Genomic DNA, 18,285 nt, shown 5'->3' with positions numbered 1-18,285 from the left:
GTCTTTTTGCCTTTTGAGGGCTGCTCCCAGGCATATGGAGGTTCCCAGGCTAGGGGTCCAATCGGAGCTGTAGCCACCAGCCTACGCCACAGCCACAGCAACGCCAGATCTGAGCCATGTCTGTGACCTACGCCACAGCTCATGGCAACGCCAGATCCTTAACCCATTGAGCAAGGCCAGGGATCAAACCCACAACCTCATGGTTCCTAGTTGGATTCGTTAACCACTGAGCCATGACGGGAACTCCCAGTAACAACTTTTTGATCATCGTGATTTGTTTCACGGTTGCAGCATGTGTTGTTGGATTTTTTTTTTTTTTGGCCACGCCCATGACATATGGAAGTTCCCGGGCCAGGAATCAATTCTGAACTGCAGCTGTGACCTACACCACGATTGTGGCAATGCCAGATCCTTAACCCACTGTGCCACAGCAGGTACTCCTTGGGATATGTGTGTGCGTTTTCTAGTTTGTGAAATGAAATCCACAAGGACTCCACTTCTTGCGTTGAGTGTGGGTTCCATTCATAGCATTGCTAAGCCACTTCTCCAAAGGTGCAAAAATAATGCCGCTAGAATTTTATTGGGTTCTGAGGCTTTCTCTCTGCTCTCTGTCCCCCGTGGATCATACTCTGTACTGCGAATGACGGCAGCTGACCCAGAGCCAACGCCCTCTCCCATTTTGGTTCCCCCAGACCTCTCTGCGCTCCCTCCGGCCCGCTCCCAGGAAGAGGGTCTTGCGTGATTTTCTGCAGTTCTTCATTTTCAGAAGAAATCAATGCTAATAGGATCTGGTCACCTCGTGCTCCAAGTGCAGAAGGGGTCTCTTCCACACACTCCCTGATCTTCGCCTAGGAAACTGAAATTGCTCAGAGTCAGTGATGAGTCCAAGCGCCCCCCCGCTGTCCAGCAGCCCCATGGAATGGGGTCCCCCAGATCGTCTGACCCCCAGACTTTCCTCTCTGTCCAACTGCTCGCTGCCTTAGTTGTATGATCAAGCCTGCTTTGAGATGATTTTTTCTTTTCTTGTGCAGTCACTGGACGTCTGACTCAGGTTTCATGTAACCAGACACAGCTTGAAAGCGCTCTTCCCTGTGGCCTACAACGACGTGCACATGGAAGGAAGGGTTTATGGTGGAGAGGCGTGGGCTCGAAATCCACCTTCTCCTCTTTGCACAGTAAAAAGACACGTCGTATAGAGTGTCGTGCCCCTGCCGTGGAGGGATCAGAGCCTGGATAATTTGTAAGCACATCTCCTCGTTCCTTTTAATGGTCTGATGTCACAAGCGCTCTTTCCAGGGACTACAAGACACAGTTCTTCCATTTTTGGTTGTCACTACGTTGGATAACACACTCGACAAAATATGCTTTTAATTTTCGACATAAAAATACTATGCGAAAACCGCAGTTGGCTCACTTGGCCTCCCTTCCCAGCCCCTTCTTTCTGGCCATCATCGACTGTGGAGCCTGGAAAATTGAACAGTTATTCCTTTGCTCCCATGGTTGGCCATGGGAGAGGTAAGCAAGCCTGTTGAAAGGGTTTCTGGGAAACAGTGCCGATGAGAAGGAGGTACAGAACTAGAAGGTGGGCTCTGTTGCCTCCTCCTTTTTACTGGGAGTGTTGGTGTGATGTCTGGAGATGCGATCGCCATGTTGTAACAATAAAGCAACAAGCGAAAAAAATAAAAACCAAAAAGCCCACGAAGGATGAACACACAGCTAAAAAGGGCCCCGTGTCTCAGAGGGCGTCACCAACTGTCTCTAAGAACAGGATATACATGCATGTACTGTTTTTATTTTCAATATAAAAGCATGCTGTTAAAAATACATTTTGAAAACCGGAAAATACAGGGCTGATGAATAAAAATTAATCACAGTTGCAATACCTCATTTTCAAGGACTGATATTTTAACGTTTTCTTGATGTGCCATTTCTCTGAACGTGTTTAATCTAGTAAAATAACATTAGTGTCTAAAGTGCTTTGTAATCGGCTTTTGGTTTTTTATTTCATGATGAATTATGAGCACTCTCCCATGACATTAACTATTCTTACAGAACATGGCTTATAATAGCCTCGTGGTAGGCTATCCTATGGATGTGCCAATGTTTTTTAACCAATTCTTCATCATCAGAATCTTTAGTTTTTCACTACTTTTTCATGATTATTAATACCTGCATTATAAGCACTCTTGTCCATGAATTTTCAGGCAGTCTTCTTTTCCTTAGTATCAGTTCCCCAGAGTAGAATCATTTAGTCAAAAGGAATGACAACCTTTGTTATTTCCGACACTTATTGGCAATATTTCTGCCAAAAAATGTATTATTAATGTGGTTCCTACTATGACTATGTTTATAAATTAGTGCCTAGCTCAGACAGCCCGTCTAAAGTTTTTCCACCTTCACTTTATTTAAAGGACTAATTACAAGGGTATCTTTTTCTCCGTATTCTCGCCCACCTTTGCTATTTGTAGACTTTTGATGGTGGCCAATCTGACTGGTATGAGGTGCTATCTCAGTGTTGTTTTGATCTGCATTTTCTCTGATAATTAGCAAAACTGAGTATCTTTTCACCTGCATGTCTTCTTTGGAAAAGTGTCTGTTAGGGTCTTCTGCCCATTTTTTGACTGGGTTGTTTATTTTTTTGTTACTGAGTTGTATGAGCTCTTTGTAGATTTTGTCAGTGCTCTTACTGGCAAATACTTTCTCCCATTCAGCAAATTGTCTTTTCATTTTGTTGATGGTTTCCTTTGCTGTGCAAAAGCTTTTAAGTTTAATTAGATCCCATTTGTTAATTTTTGCTTTTATTTCTTTTGGCTTAGGCAACTGATCCAAGAAAATATTGCTATGATTTATGTCAAAGAGTGTTTTCTTCTAGGCATTTTATTGTGGTTTCAGATCTTATATTTAGGTCTTTAATCTATTTGGAGCTTATTTTTGTGTATAGTGTGAGGGAATGTTTTAATCTCATTGTTTTACATGGGTCTGTGCAGTTTTCCTAGCACCACTGGTTGAAGAGGCTGTTTTTTCTCCATTGTATATTCTTGCTTCCTTTATCATAGATTAATTGACCATAGGTGTGTGGTTTATTTCTGGACTCTATTCTGTTCCATTAATCTATGTATCTGTTTTTGTACCAATACTGTGCTGTTTGAATGATTGTAGCTTTGCGGTATAGTCTGAAGTCTGGGAGGTTTATACCTTCAGTTTTGTTGTTGTTTGTTTGTTTGTTTTTGGCTCTGCCCACAGCATGAGGAAGTTCCTAGGTCAGTAATCCAACCTGCACCTCAACAGTGACCTGAACTACTGCCTTGACAGCACCAGATCCTTAATCTGCTGAGCCACCAGGGACCTCGTATACCTCCAGTTTTATTCTTCTATCTCAGAATTTCTCTGGCAATTTGGGGTCTTTGAGGTTCTCTATAAATTTTAGGGTTATTTGTTCTAGTTCTGTGAAAGATGTCATTGGTATTTTGACAGTGATTGCCTTAAATACGTAAATTGCTTTGAGGAGTATGGCCATTTTAATAATATTAATTATCCCAACCCAAGAGCATGGGATATTCGGTGGGAATATAAATTGGTGCAGCCACTATGGAAACAGTATGATGAATTCTTAAAAAAATTAAAAAACAGAACTGTCATGTGGCCCAGTAATTCTACTCCTGGGTAAATATCTGCAAAAAATTAAAAGAGGATTTCAAAAATATACATGCCCCCCAGTGTTCATAGCAGAACTATTTATAGTAGCCAATACATGGAAGCAACCCATCTGCCCATCCACAGATAACTGGATTAAGATGTCATATCAATGCAGTGGAATATTACTTGGCCATAAAAAGAGTGAAACACTGCCATTTACAGTAATATGGATAGACCTAGAGAATATAATATTTCGTAAAATAAGTCAGAAAGAGAAAGACAAATACTGTGTGATATCACTTGTATATGGAATCTAAAAAATAATACAAATGAATGTATATGCAAAACAGAAGCAGACTCACAGACAAAGAAAAGAAACTTTTGGTTATAAAGGGGAGAAGAGGGGGAAGGGGCAAATTAGGGCATGGGATTAACAGATACAAACTACTATATATAAAATAGGTAAGCAACAAAGATATACTATTAGCACAGGAATTATATCTATTAACTTGTACTAACCTATAATAGAGTATAACCTGCAAAAATACTGACTACACCTGAAACTAACACAATATTATAAATCAACTATTTCATTAAAAATTAAAAAAAATATTTTTAAGATATTTTAAAAATATATGAAAAGTGTGTTTTAATTCTAAGTCTTTGATTTGGGGAAAGTTACCAATGAGAAAATCAACGAAAAAAAATTTTTTTAAAAAGGGCTACTTAATAGGAGTTTCCATAGTGGCACAGTGGTTAACGAATCCAACTAGGAACCATGAGGTTTCGGGTTCGATCCCTGGCCTTGCTCAGTGGGTCGAGGATCTGGCATTGCCCTGAGCTGTGGTGTAGGTTGCGACGCAGCTCGGATCCCAAGTTGCTGTGGCTCTGGCGTAGGCCAGTGGCTACGGCTCTGATTCGATCCCTAGCCTGAGACCCTCCATACGCTGTGGGAGCAGCCCTAGAAAAGGCAAAAAGACAAAAAAAAAAAAAAAAAAAAAAAAAAAAAAAAAAGAGGCTACTTAATAGACCAAAAAAGAACCAATGCAAAACAAAATCCAAAAGAACTAATTTGTTTAATTTTCATTTTACCAAGTACTTGAGAAGGGAAGAATTTTTCTTATTGGCTATTTGTATTCTTTTTTTTTTCTTTTTGTCTTTTTTTTTTTTGTCTTTTTACCTTTTCTAGGACGACTTCCACAGCATGTGGAGGTTCCCAGGCTAGGGGTCGAATCAGAGCTGCAGCCGCCAGCCTACACCACAGTCACAGCAATGTGGGATCCGAGCCACGCCTGCGAACTAGACCACAGCTCATGGCAACGCTGGATCCTTAACCCACTGAGCAAGGCCAGGGATCGAACCCGCAACCTCATGGTTCCTAGTCGGATTCATTAGCCACTGCACCACCAAGGGAACTCCAGCTACTTGTATTCTTTATGCAAATAATCTCTGTACCTTTCTACAATTATTTTGTACTTATAGCATTTATATTTTCTTAATAATTTATAAGAATTATCTTGGAGTTCCCGTCATGTCTCAGTGGTTAATGAATCCGACTGGGAACCATGGGGTTGCGGGTTCGATCCCTGGCCTCGCTCAGTGGGTTGGGGATCTGGCGTTGCCGTGAGATGTGGTGTAGGAACAGACACGGCTCGGATCTGGTGTTGTTGTGGCTGTGGTGTAGGCCAGCGGCTACAGCTCCAATTCGACCGCTAGCCTGGGAACCTCCATGTGCTGAGGGAGCAGCCCTAGAAAAGGCAAAAAGACAAGGAAAAAAAAAAGAATTATTCGTATTTTAGCCATTGTTTGTGTATAGAATGTTACAAATTTATTCCCATCCTGATTTTATAATGTGCTTATATTCTATCCTATATGGTTTTGCTTTTAAAATTAATTAATTATACAATTAATCTATCTGGAATTCATTTTGGAATATTATACGTGCAGAGATCTAATTGTGCTTTTTCCAGTAATTTACCTAGTTTCCCAACATTTGCTGATGAATTCTTACTGGTTTCTTTTTTTTTCAAATAGAATTGGAAAGTCACTGTTTTATTTCATTGCATGTTATTTTATTTTAATTTATTTTACTATTTATTTATTTATTTATTGGCCGCGCCTGCAGCATGTGGAAATTCTATAGCCAAGGATGGAACCTGTGCCACAGCAGGGACCCCAGCCGCTGCAGTGATAATGCTGGATGCTCCACCTGCAGCACACAAGAGAACTCCCTCTTACTGATATCTTAAAGTGGGTTTCTCTCTTGCTGCATCAGGAATGACCTGTTCTGTTCATTCCTGATGCAATATTGAACTCTCTGACATTTTACACTTTTAAACTACTAGAGCCTGGACATCCACTCCTGGGAAAATGGAGTAGACATACGTTTTCTTCTTCCTCCTGCTACGTACAACTATAAGTCCTGGGTATTTTATACACAAGAATCACAAGAAGACTCTCAAAGGTCTTGGCTAAGGACCTCAAGATCCAAGGAATGTCACAGTGGTGAGTCTTCTGGATTCTTCTTACTTCCTTATATATCCCACACTTGGAATTGAGAAGACAGTGGCCAAGAAACACTAACAGGGGCAGACAAGGGAAACCCAAACAGAAATGCGCATCAAATCCACGATGAATTATTTGCCTCACATCTTTCATCAAAAAGACCACAAAGAACAAATGTCGGCGAGGATGTGGAGCAAAGAAGTCCCTCGCACACTGTTGGTGGGAATGTAGACTCGTGTAGCCACTGTGGAAAACGGTACGGAGGCTTTCTCAAAAAAACTAAAACTAGAACCACCGTATGATCCAGCAATTTCACTCCTGGGTATACATCTGGAAAAAAAAAAACCACTAATTTGAAAAGGTGCATGAACCCCATGTTCACAGCAGCACTATTTACAATAGTCAAGATGTAGAAGCAACCTAACTGTCCATCGACAGATGAATGGATCAAAAGGCTGTGGTATGTATACAAGAGAATACTACTCAGCTGTAAAAAAGGATGAAATTCGACCATTTGCAATTTCATGGGTGGATTTGGAGGGTATTGCGTTTAGTGAAATAAGTCGGACAGCAAAAGACAAATACTGTACAATATTTCTTAGATGTGGGATCTAAAACATACAACAAACTAGTGAGTAAAACAGAAAAGAAGCAGACTCACAGATATAGGGAAAAAAACCCATGGTTACCAGTGGAGAGAGGATGGAGGGAGAGTTACCACAGGGATAAGGGATTAAGAGGTACAAACTAATAGGGTTAAAATAAGCTATGATGAGGATATATTGTACGACATGGGGAATAGAGCCAATATTTCACAATCACTATAAGTGGAGTAAAACTTTCAGAAATTATGAATAACTGTATTATACACCTAAGACTTCTATAATATTGCACATCAACTATATTTTTTTTGCCTTTTTTTTTTTTTTTTTTTTTTTTAGGGCCATACCTGTGGCATATGGATGTTCCCAAGCTAGGGGTCAAATTGATGCTACAGCTGCTGGCCTACCCCACAGCCACAGCAACACCAGATCTGAGCCACGTCTGTGACTTCCACCACAGCTCACGGCACCACCAGATCCTTCACCCACTGAGAAAGGTAAGCGATCAAACCCACATCCTCATGGCTCCTAGTTGGGTTCATAACCCGCTGAGCCGTAACAGGAACTCCACATCAACTATATTTCAATTTTAAAACAGAGGGAGAAAAAAAGATGCCAACAAAAGCCAGTTCTCTCCAGCCAAGGGCCTGGAAAGAGGTCCTACTGCAAGACAGGAAACTTTCCGATCATAATGGCTCACTCCAGCCAAACACCACAGAAAAAAACCATGGCTATTCCTGGCACCTTCCAGTAGAGACCAAGTGGAGAGGCCAGACTTCCATCATTGCCAGGTTATATAACAAGATGCCAGGTGGGGTCAGAAGAGGCCTAGTGGAGAGTCAGAACTTTTATCACCGGTCATTGTTAACCAGGCCCCCCACCCCTCCCATGGTGTCAGTGGAGGCCGTATGGGGAGCAGTAATGAGGGGCTCTACCCCCATCTTGCTGGGATAGAGTCAAGGAACACATCTAATAAAAGCCAAACCTTCCACACACCCCCTGCCACCAACAGTAAGCAGGAGTCCCTCCCATGCTCCCCAGGTGTCCGTGGAGGCTGAGTGGAGAGGCTGGATCCTCCAAGCCCACCCATCTGGCAGAAATTAGATGCCTTGCCTCCTTTTGCTCACCAGAGTGGTGCTGGAGAAGGGTCGAAAGAAGATCCTGCTGGATATAGCACTGGGAACTATGTTTGGTCACTTGTGTTGGAGCATGACAATGTGAGAAGAAAGAATGTGTACACGTATGTGTGACTGGGTCACCTTGCTGTGCAGCAGAAAATTGACAGAACACTATAAATTGGCTCTAATGGAAAAAATAAAAATCATGACAAAAAAATACAATAAATAAAAAGTGCAAGAACCAGGAGGTCTCATCACCAGCAAATCTGTCTGATGGAGTAATGCGGAGAGAATGAGTGGAGTCTGATAAACGTCAACTCAATTTATTACTTACCCTAATCTGAGTATGTAAACGTCAATGGGAACTGAGATGATGCAAACGGGAGAGACTCACTGACTACTATTGTTGATGAATCAAGAACTAGATGGACTGAGGTTTAGCTGAAGCCAGAGAGTAAGAGACTGATCAGTGTAGAATATGCTAAAGTTCAGATTTCATGGATGAAGCAGTTACAAGTGGTGAACCTGGAATCAGTACCTAGTGTGGTCTACCCACAAGGAGAAACTCTCTGGAGTTGAGAACCTCAAAAACTGAGAAACCTGAGTTGTGTCCATAAACACGCTACTGTCCACATGGCCTGGGAAGGAATTATAAACCAAGAGCATAAAGGGCGGGTACCAGAAAGTGGTTAACATAATAAAGTCAATGACATCAGTCTTAAAGAAGAATGTTTTTATGAACCGTGGACTCCACTTGCTAGCTGAGATGAAAATCTAATGATTCAGGACTTATCCCTTGGTGATATAAATAGTCCTCTCTGAAAGATTAGGGGAGTAAGGCTTAGCTGCCTAAGTTAACTACAAAGATATGTGGCTGCCTGAATAATGGTCCAAAAGATCTCCATGCCCTCATCTCTGAAACATATGTCCCTCTTCGTGGTCAGAGGGACTTTGTAGAGGTGATTAAGATCAAGAGATGGGGATTTTCCCGGATTATCTGGATAGGGCTGATGTAATCACAAAGTCCTTATAAGTGGGACCTGGGAAGGTTACAGTCAAAGAGGAGGGAAGAAGACAGGACCATTATAGGAGAGATTTGGAAGATGCTACGCTGTTGCCTTTGAAGAAGGCAGGAGAGTCCCAAGATGAAAGTGGAAAGGGCAACGACATGGATTTCCCCCAGGACCTCAAGAAGGCATGCAGGCTTGCTTGCACTTTGATGTTAGCCCACTGAACACGTTTTTGAATCTCTCACTTCCAGAAGTGTCAGATAATAAATCTGTGTTGTTTCAAGCCACTAAAAAAAAAGTAAATAAATAAATAAGATATAATATTATAGTCTGATGCCTAAAATGCCCTGGTCTCTGTGAAAACATCACTCATCATACCAAGAACATAGAAAGTTTCAGCAAACAAAAGAATACTTCAGCAAAGAAATATAAGCTAGAAAGGAGAACCAAGGAGAAGTTCTAGAATGAAAATATAAAATCACCACAACAAAACTAGGCGGAGGGGCTGGACAGCAGAAGCGAGAGGAGAGAAGAAAGAATAGGAGAATTCGAAGATAGAATACTAGAAATTATCTAGTTTGAACAACAGAGAGAGAAGAGGCTTTTAAAAAGGAGACCACAACCTCAGGGACATGTGGGACTATAACAGTATTTCTAGCTACCCCAAACGGGACACAATCAAATTTTGATCAATAGGTAAATGGTTAAACAAATTCTGATGCATCCACGCTGTGGAATACTACTCAGCAGTAAAAAGCAATGAACTCTTGTATCATGCAACAACTTGGGTGGATTTCAAAGGCACTGTGCAGAGTGACAAAGAACAATCTCAAAGGGTCACAGGATGTATGATTCCATTTCTAAAACATTCTCAAAATGACAATATCATGGAGGTGGAAACAGATGAGTGGCTTCCAGGAATTAAGAGGTGGGGGAGAGGGGAGGAAGATGAGGTGGTTATAAAGGCATAGTGCAAGGGAGATCTCTGTGATGATGAGAAAGTTCTGTGTCTTGTTTGCTGTGGTGGTTACACAGACCCATGCATGCGATAAAATGACACAGAACTACATCCAAGGTCAAATTCCCGGTTTTAGCACTGGGAAAAAATGGGTGAAAGGTACACAGAACCCCTCTGTACTGTCTTTGCCACTTAATGTGAATTTACAATTATTGCAAAATAAAGTGAAAAAAAAAATACAGTGAAAGAAATGATTGAAGCTTGAGAATTCCTGTTGTGGAACAGTGGAAATAAATCTGACCAGTATCCATGAGGATGTGGGGTCGATCCCTGGCCTCATTCAGTGAGTTAAGGATCTGGCATTGCCGTGAGCTATGGCATAGCCTGCAGATGTGGCTCGGATACTGCATTGCTTTGGCTGTGGTGTAGGCCAGCAGCTGTAGCTCAGATTCAACCCCTAGCCTGGGAACTTCCATATGCCACGCGTGTGGTTGTAAAAAGCAAAAAAGAAAGGAAAAGAAAGAAAAGAAAAGAAATGATTGTAGATTATTTTAATTTCCAGAGGTCAAGTACCCAATCATTAATTTTTTCAAATATTTTCAAAATTGCATTCCTTTGAAATGAACTATAGAATTACTTGATCAAATTCCCCAAATGATATTAGATTTCACTGGTATTTATTACAGGTACAGATTATTTGGAGAGAGAGAGGAAATTTTCTATCTTATAGCCACTAGGATGGAAAAGGCCTGGGTCCCTGAGTCACTGCATGGAAGGCAATCTGACAGATATCTGCATTATGCATTTTCATTTTTTTTAAATATTTTTTTAAATTTTTTATTTTCCCACTGTACAGCAAGGGGGTCAGGTTATCCTTACATGTATACATTACAATTACATTTTTCCCCCACCCTTTCTTCTGTTGCAACATGAGTATCTAGACATAGTTCTCAATGCTATTCAGCAGGATCTCCTTGTAAATCTATTCTAAGTTGTGTCTGATAAGCCCATGATCAAAGGACACACTTCTATCAGGTTAAGCCACTTAAATTTGCAAGGCTTTTTTTTTTCTTCCATGTTTTAGTAGCTAGCCTATATCAATTAAGAGAGCTTATAATAACATTTTAAGCTTGCTATTGAAATTCTAGCTTTTTTTTTTACCTTTTTTTAAAAATAATCAGGGTTTTCTTGAATGTTACTGAGGAAAAAATCATTGGCTTATTAAAATTTATTAATTTTTTTTGTTTTTTTATAGTTTATTTTAGGAATCCTTCATAGAGTCTAAATTAGCAACTGTCTTTCCATCTTTGAATGAAAAAGTTTCATCTGACTCTTGTAGTTGTACAATCCAGGAGGAATTTAAAAACCCCTCTTGTGTGTTAAATGGACCCTTTTTGAATGTTGCAATTCAGCAGCCTGCAGAGGTAAGGAGGGAATTGTAGGTCAAGAAACTTGATCGGCCCCTTTCTGGTCTGCTGTGTGAGAAGCTGCTATTGGCTCCATCTGGTTATCGCAGTGACAAGCCCAGACCACTTCCTGACGGGTCAGCCTCCTGAGTCCCGACCAGCGCCCCCATCCTTCCTGTGGGCTCTTTGCCTGGAGGTATGAACGCCTCAGACCCATCCTTCAGCTCTTTCCCCATCTCCCAGCAGTGGGCACTTTCCAACAGTGTCCCACCAGCCTTCATGGCACCATCAACCCCCACTGACCACTTGCTCCTTCCTGAAACCCTTCCTTCTCCTGGTGTCTGGACTCACCCTCCTTGACCTGCCTTCTGCCTTCATGGCTATTTCTCTCAGTGTCATTTTTAAAAAAGTGAGACGTACGTGTTTTTTGTAACAACTATAAATGGGCGAGCACTGTGGAAGAAGCTTCACCAATGCCTTCATTTATTTGGAAGAAAGTCAGCAAATACTGAACACTGGCCCTGTAGCAAGTACTGCTCAGGACACTGGTGGTAGCAAAATGAAGGTCTGTATCCTGATGAACTTACATTCTAGCAGGTGGAGACGGACACACATGTAATAAACAAATTCTACAGCAGGACAGAGAACGCCCCTTTCTTTACGAGCCCCAACAGTGTCATCTTAGAAGGGCCTAGGGACAGCCCTTTCATGTCACACTTGTCCTTGTCATTTAACAGCTCCTCCTCTCCCTCCAGTCTGGCCCACGTGGTCGTCCCAAGAACCTGTCTTGGTGATCCTTACACTCGCGGCTTCCCCTTTCTTGGCAGGTCTTGTCGGTTCCACTGCTTTCAGGTACCAGCTTGAGGTCAATGGCACCTCTGGAGGTTTCCTCCTCTCCGATCTGTATGGTCTGTGCTCTGTAACTTGGCAGATGGCACCACCAATCCCCTGTTGCTGTCCCCATCTGCCTCAACCCCCACGACCAATTCACAGATAAACTTCAGGAATTCTGATTTTAAAATACCTTCTTAATTGCTCATCCATCATGGTCCCTAGAATACTGTTGCATCTTTTTTTTCTTTTTTCTTTTTTAAGGACCGTGCCTGCCACATATGGAAGTTCCCAGGTTAGGGGTCAAATCAGAGCTGCAGCTGCCCGCTTACACCACGGCCACGGTAACACCGGATCTGAGTCCCATCTGCAACCTACACTACATCCTGTGGCAACACCAGATCCTTAACCCACTGAGCGAGGCCAGGGATCGAACCCGCATCCTTGAAGACACTATGTCGGGTACTTATGAAGATTTTGGACCCTATTTAAATGAGGGTTCCTATGCTGCTGTAGCTCTCTGACCTTTTTTCATGGTAAAAATCCAGGATACTTATGATTAATTTTTCAAAACGTCTCCCTATTTGTAACCTTCCGGCACGTCTTGGCTCTGCCTCTTGCCTCTGACATAGTACTTGGCACATTAGGGCGTAAATAAGTATTTGCTAAGTGAACTGAATGAACGAATGACAAAATTCCCTTTACAGCATCTGTTAACTATCATGTCTGTTATGGGGATGATGCTTTTTTCCCAAGGTCGTGTCATCTGGCGTTTCTCTATTTTATGTTCTGCTCACACCTGCTGCCGCCCCTACCACATGCAAACATGTCCTGTCTCTTCTGTGCTCACTGCCCTGTTCTTTAGGAACTGACTGGTTCCGATATATCCCCCAGGTCTCATTTCCTTCCAGAACACGGCTCTCTCTCTCTGCAGATGACCTCAGAGCGGGACATCGCTTCGACTCGCTGTGGTCCTTCTGAGTCCCAGGGTTTGGGGTTTACTCCAATAAACCCCTACGATCATCCTGGTACAGCCAAGGCCACCTCCACGTTTACTGCTGGCTGCTAACAGTTACAGACTGGGCACCGTGTCCTAAACACTCTTCAAAGCCGTGGTGACATGGATTATCCGCTTACAGCCTCAGAACGTCCTAGAAGAGGGCTCAAGGCAGCTGGTAAGCTGATGGCATTGTATGCATGGATAGCAATGGATACATCTCAATGTGGAAATTGAATTTGCATTTTTACTTCAGAGCCTGTATTTCTTTTAACCACTAGGTTTTATTGGTTTTATTATGCTTTCTAAGCTTTCAACATTAATATGAAAATTTATATAGTTACTGCGGCAAGAATTTTCAAAGGTTGTTGCTATTTTAAGTATTTAGTTATTTATTTATTTATTTATTTTTACAGCCGCCCCCCTCCCAGCATATGAATTCCCTATGCTCCAGCTGCAGCAATGCTGGATCCTTTAACCAGGGACTAAATCTGCACCTCCTCAGTGACTGGAGCCCCTGCAGCCAGATTCTTAAATCCACTGCACTGCAGTGGGAACCCTTCAAAGTTTTTTTTAAAAAAATGTAATTATTTTAGTTTTATTCAAGTATAGTTGATTTGCAATGTTATGTTAATTCTTGCTGTACAGCAAAGTGATTCAGTTACACTATACACACATCTATTCTTTTTCAGATTTTCTTCCCATATATATGATCACAGAATACTAAGTAGAGTTCCCCGTGCTGTTACACAGCAGGTCCCTGGTGACCAATCATTCCACTGATTTAATGAACATTCTGTCTTTTCATCACGTCTTCTCCATTTCTCCCTTAGAAATGTCCCTTCAATTAAGAAGAGGTGGTACCTATACCCAATGGAATACTACTCAGCCAAAAGAAAGAACAGAATGACGCCATCTGCAGCAACATGGACGGAACTAGGGACTCTCATACTCAGTGAAGTCAGTCAGAAAGAGAAGGACAAATACCATATGATATCACTTATATCTAGAATCTAATATATGGCACAAACGAACCTTTTCACAGAAGAGAAACTCATGGACTTGGAGAACAGACTTGTGGTTGCCAAGGTGGAGGGGGAGGGAGTGGGTGGACTGGGGAGTCTGGGCTTAATAGATGCAAACTACTGCCTTTGGAATGGATAAGCAATGCGATCCTGCTGTGTAGCACTGGCAACTACATCCAGTCACTTGTGGTGGAACACGATAGAGGACAATGTGAGAAAAAAGAATGTATGTGTATACGCAGGACTGGGTCACTTTGCTGTACAGTAGAAATCGACAGAACAGTGTAAATCCACTATAATGGAAAAAATAAAAATCATTAAAAAAATCTCCAGGTATCAAACACTTTTTTTTCTTCCCTGAAAGGGTTTATGGAGTCTGTGCTTCTTTCAGTTTTGCATATTTGAACATCTGTCTTGGGATAAAACATCTGGTCTCATTTCTTCTACCTGAAGAAGGTGTAGGCTTATGTTCTTTAGAGAAGTTTGAACCCAGGTAGATTTTTTTCACCCCAACAGGTAGCTTCTTAAAATTTGTATTTGCTCATTTATTTATGGGGGGGAAGGGCTGGAAAGTGGTATAGAGCTGGGAGGGGGGTAGAGCTGGGGGGGTTGTTATAGGAAACTCCCTGTAATCAAACGAGCACAACTCGTTGAATAGACGTGTTTTGCCTGATTTTTCTGCACCAGTGCACGGTGTACCCTCTCAATCATCAGACACCTAATTACCTTTGTTTTAGAGACTGTTCTCTCTCCTATACTTGCCTATTTTAGATCTACTTCATTTGTTTAGTTTCCTTTTGAGGGTTCCCCTATTTATCCACTGTGTCTCATTTCCTCTGTCACTCTTCACTCCTTTTCAGGTATTTTGTGCATTGCTTTTTTCTAAGCCTGTCCTTCACGTCTCTCTTTCTCAGCAGTATCTGACTTGTGAAGACTCTAGGTTGCTCAATCTTTCAAAAAGGTTTTGAAACGATTTTTCCTCTCGTCCACGTTTTTCCCTGGCACGCTTCCAGCTCCCATTATTTCTTTCCATGGCTTTATCCCGTCTTCTTTGATCCCCCTGTCACTTCTTCCAAAGGGTTGGGTTTCACAGACACCATTAAAAAAAAATCCCTCGCCTCGGCGGAGAAACGTTTGTTTATACTGTTGCTCTGCTTTGCAAAGTAATGCTTCGGATGTTATCTTCTCCATCTGGCTTTTGTTTGGTATGGTTCTTTCTTCTGCTCTCCAGTGATATCCAGGCTGGCTCTTTTCTGATTATGACTTAACGCTGCATGGGAGCAGGTCCCCCCCCACACCCCCCACTGGGTCAAGCACTAAAGTGGATGAAGAGGACAGGAGGGTGTTCAACAGGACAGGACCTGAAGCACTTTCTGCCCACCTCTGGGGTGGGTCTCTGCTAATCGCTCGTTTCCCCCCTCCCACCGAGAAAGACTACGTTTCACACGTGTGCGCGCAGGTGCATGTGCGCATGCGTATTTACCTCCGGAGGTGACTTTCCCGTGGCTTTCGGGTCCGATGGTGATCGCCGCCTCTCCACCTTTCGGTACCGACGACTACCTTTCCACGAAGGTAACATGGCTGTGTAATAAATGTTCCCACGCCAGCTCCCCTTGCCGTGCTCTGTCATGGAGCTGCACTTGAGGATGCTCTCAGGGCTGAGACTTTTGCCGCAAGCAGACACTGCGGCGAGGGGCTGTTGGCTGGTCTTTTAAAGGTGACGGAAATATTTAAAGGGCTCTGCGCCAGGCAATGGAGTACGTTCGCGCTAGACATCTGCTGCCAATTTGATCCAGTGTTACGATTAAGCAGCTGTATTTCTTGATTTGTGGTTTGTGGTTGTGGACGCTTCTCACTCTCGTTGACAATGGTGTGTTTCTCCTCTATGGCTGTTCCTTCTTCTTATTGCTCTCAAAGGATTTTAGCCAATTAAGTGGGACAGAAATGCTCAGACTTGATGAGACCTGGGAAAACCCCAATATACATTTTCCCCCCAGTATAGCCTGATTTTATTTTTTGCCAATTAGAACGAGAAATGCAAAGGTATTACCTTTCATCTGCACCTGTGTTTCTATCCTTGTAGGGTCTTTCAAGCTACTAATTTTGGGTTTAATTCATGTCATCCTTTCATTCAAAAGATACTGATTGAGCTCCTGTGTGCACCAAAGCACTGACCAATATTTTATAACACTTCTACTCATAAATTTTATAGTCCAGAGGAAGGCAAACATCAACCAACCAATCCAAAAAAATCCATGCAAATTAACATGAAATTAGAGATTATAAAAAGTGACCAAGGGGCTCCCGTTATAGCACACTGAGTTAAGAACCCAACTGCAGCAGACTGGGTCACTGTGGAGACATGGATCTGATCCCTGGCCAGGCATAGTGGGTTAAAGGACCCAGCGTTGCTGCCACTATGGTGCAGTTCACAGCTAATGCTCAGATTCACTGGCCCTGGAACTTCCACATGCGTGGGTGCAGCCATAAAAAGAAAAAGGGTGATCAAATGTGGTACTTCTTGGTATAAACTTCTGTGATGATGGCGACGCTCTAAATCTGCATTGATAATAGAGCAGCCATCAGCTCCATGTGGTGAGAACTTTAAATGGGGGAAATGTGCTGACAAACTGAATTTTTTTTTAACGCTGTTTCCAGGCGAGGGGTCGAGTCAGAACGCAGCTGCCAGCCTACGCCACAGCCACAGCAATGCCAGATCCGAGCCGAATCTGCGACCAACACCACAGCTCACAGCAGTGCCAGATGCCAGATCCTCAACCCACTGAGCAAGGCCAGGGAGAGAACCTGCATCCTCATGGGTTGGCTTCGTTACTGCTGAGTCAGTCACAAAGGGAACTCTGAGAAACTGAACTGTAAATTTTGTTTACCAAACTTGTGGTCACCAAAGAGGAAGGGGGCAGGGATAAATTCGGAGTTTAGGATTAGCAGATACAAACTACTGAATATAAATTAGATACACAAGAAGGTCCTACTGCCGAGCACAGGGAACAATATTCAGTATCTTGTAATAACCTATCATGGAAAAGAATCTCTATATATGTTATAAACATATCAGTGACTCAAAATATAGACACACATCTATATGTACAACTGAATCACTTTGCTGTACACCTGCAACTGGAAAAAAATGTTTTCTTCACACTCAATTCATTTAAACTTAAATAGCCACCTGCAGCTGGTCGCTACTTATTGGGCAGAGTAACTCTCGAGAAAAAGAAGACAACAAAGTGATGGGACAGAGTCACAGGGGGGGAAGCTGAGTCAGGGGTGGTCACAAAAAAAGATGTGACGTTTCGCTCCAGATCTGAAAGATAAGAATGTCCCCGAATTCTAGGTACGACCTAGAGCTGTGATATTTAAAATCTGAGCTTAACCCTCCCGGAGGCATCTGAAATTCCCAACGTACCCCTTTCGCAGGCATCAACTGCCTTAACCAGACAACGAGGTCCTGTCTCTCCATCAGGTGGTCAGACAGGGAGTGATACTGACCAAGGCTGCAGAGGATGCTGAGACCCGAGGTGTCTTCAAAACATCCACAGGCTTCAAGGACCTGGGCCATGTCTCGAGGAGACAAGGACAAAGCAGGGGTATAGCCATCAGCCTGCCCCGCTCCCAGGTGGGTGGCAGAGAAGAGCAGACGAGGTTACTGATGCAGGGGCCTGGGGGCCAGGCAAAGGGTGCCGAGGGGATGCAAGAGCTTGGGAGAACAGGGCCCCCATTGGCCGGTGGAGCGTCTGGGTGCCTGACTCATTCCTCCCGGCTGGACAGGCTGGCCTTGACCTTCCTTCCTGCTCTTTCCACTCGCTTTCCCCATTTAACTCACTGGTTCTTCAACCAAACCTGGTGCCTGGGCGGCTCCGCTCGTCCCTCCATCTCTTTGAGGGTGTGGCGCTTGCCTCCTGTGTTCCAGAGACACCAAGTCCCACTGTGACGCATGAGGGATTCATTGGAAACCAGAGGGCTGATGGGGTGGCTGCACCTTGACTCCTAGAGCCTGGGAAGTCCCACAATCAGACATCAGAACAGGTGCCACAGTGTGGTACACCCATCCTCAAGTATCTGCGCTGCTGCAACGGGCAATGAAAAAGGCTTGAAATGTGACGGAAAGAGTCTCTGGTTTCCTCCACCTCGGCTCCCAGCTGCCCCTGTGCATCTATTTTTAGTGCATCTAATTTT

At 42.9% G+C, this 18,285-nt stretch overlaps 1 protein-coding gene across 11 annotated transcripts in view; it reads right to left on the bottom strand.

Annotated features, from left to right (window-relative positions):
• MYOCD (myocardin) overlaps positions 1–18,285 on the bottom strand; it is a 484,310-nt gene that overhangs the window by 157,859 nt on the left and 308,166 nt on the right. Inside the window, exon 6 of one of the 11 annotated variants that reach the window (XM_084982870.1) lies at positions 695–856. The exons of the other annotated variants lie outside the window; for them this stretch is intronic. The gene's annotated coding sequence lies outside the window, so the exon portion shown is untranslated. The remainder of the gene's footprint in view (positions 1–694; positions 857–18,285) is intronic. 11 annotated transcript variants of the gene reach the window in all.

This window comes from Sus scrofa, chromosome 12, assembly GCF_054392235.1.
Source record: "Sus scrofa isolate SSC_HxYL_T2T_F1_AM1 chromosome 12, Sscrofa_HxYL_maternal_Yorkshire_Landrace_v2.0, whole genome shotgun sequence".
In the NCBI taxonomy this organism is placed as follows: domain Eukaryota; kingdom Metazoa; phylum Chordata; class Mammalia; order Artiodactyla; family Suidae; genus Sus; species Sus scrofa.
The sequence above is the reverse complement of the archived record's forward strand: the minus strand, read 5'-3'. Positions and strand labels throughout refer to the sequence as shown.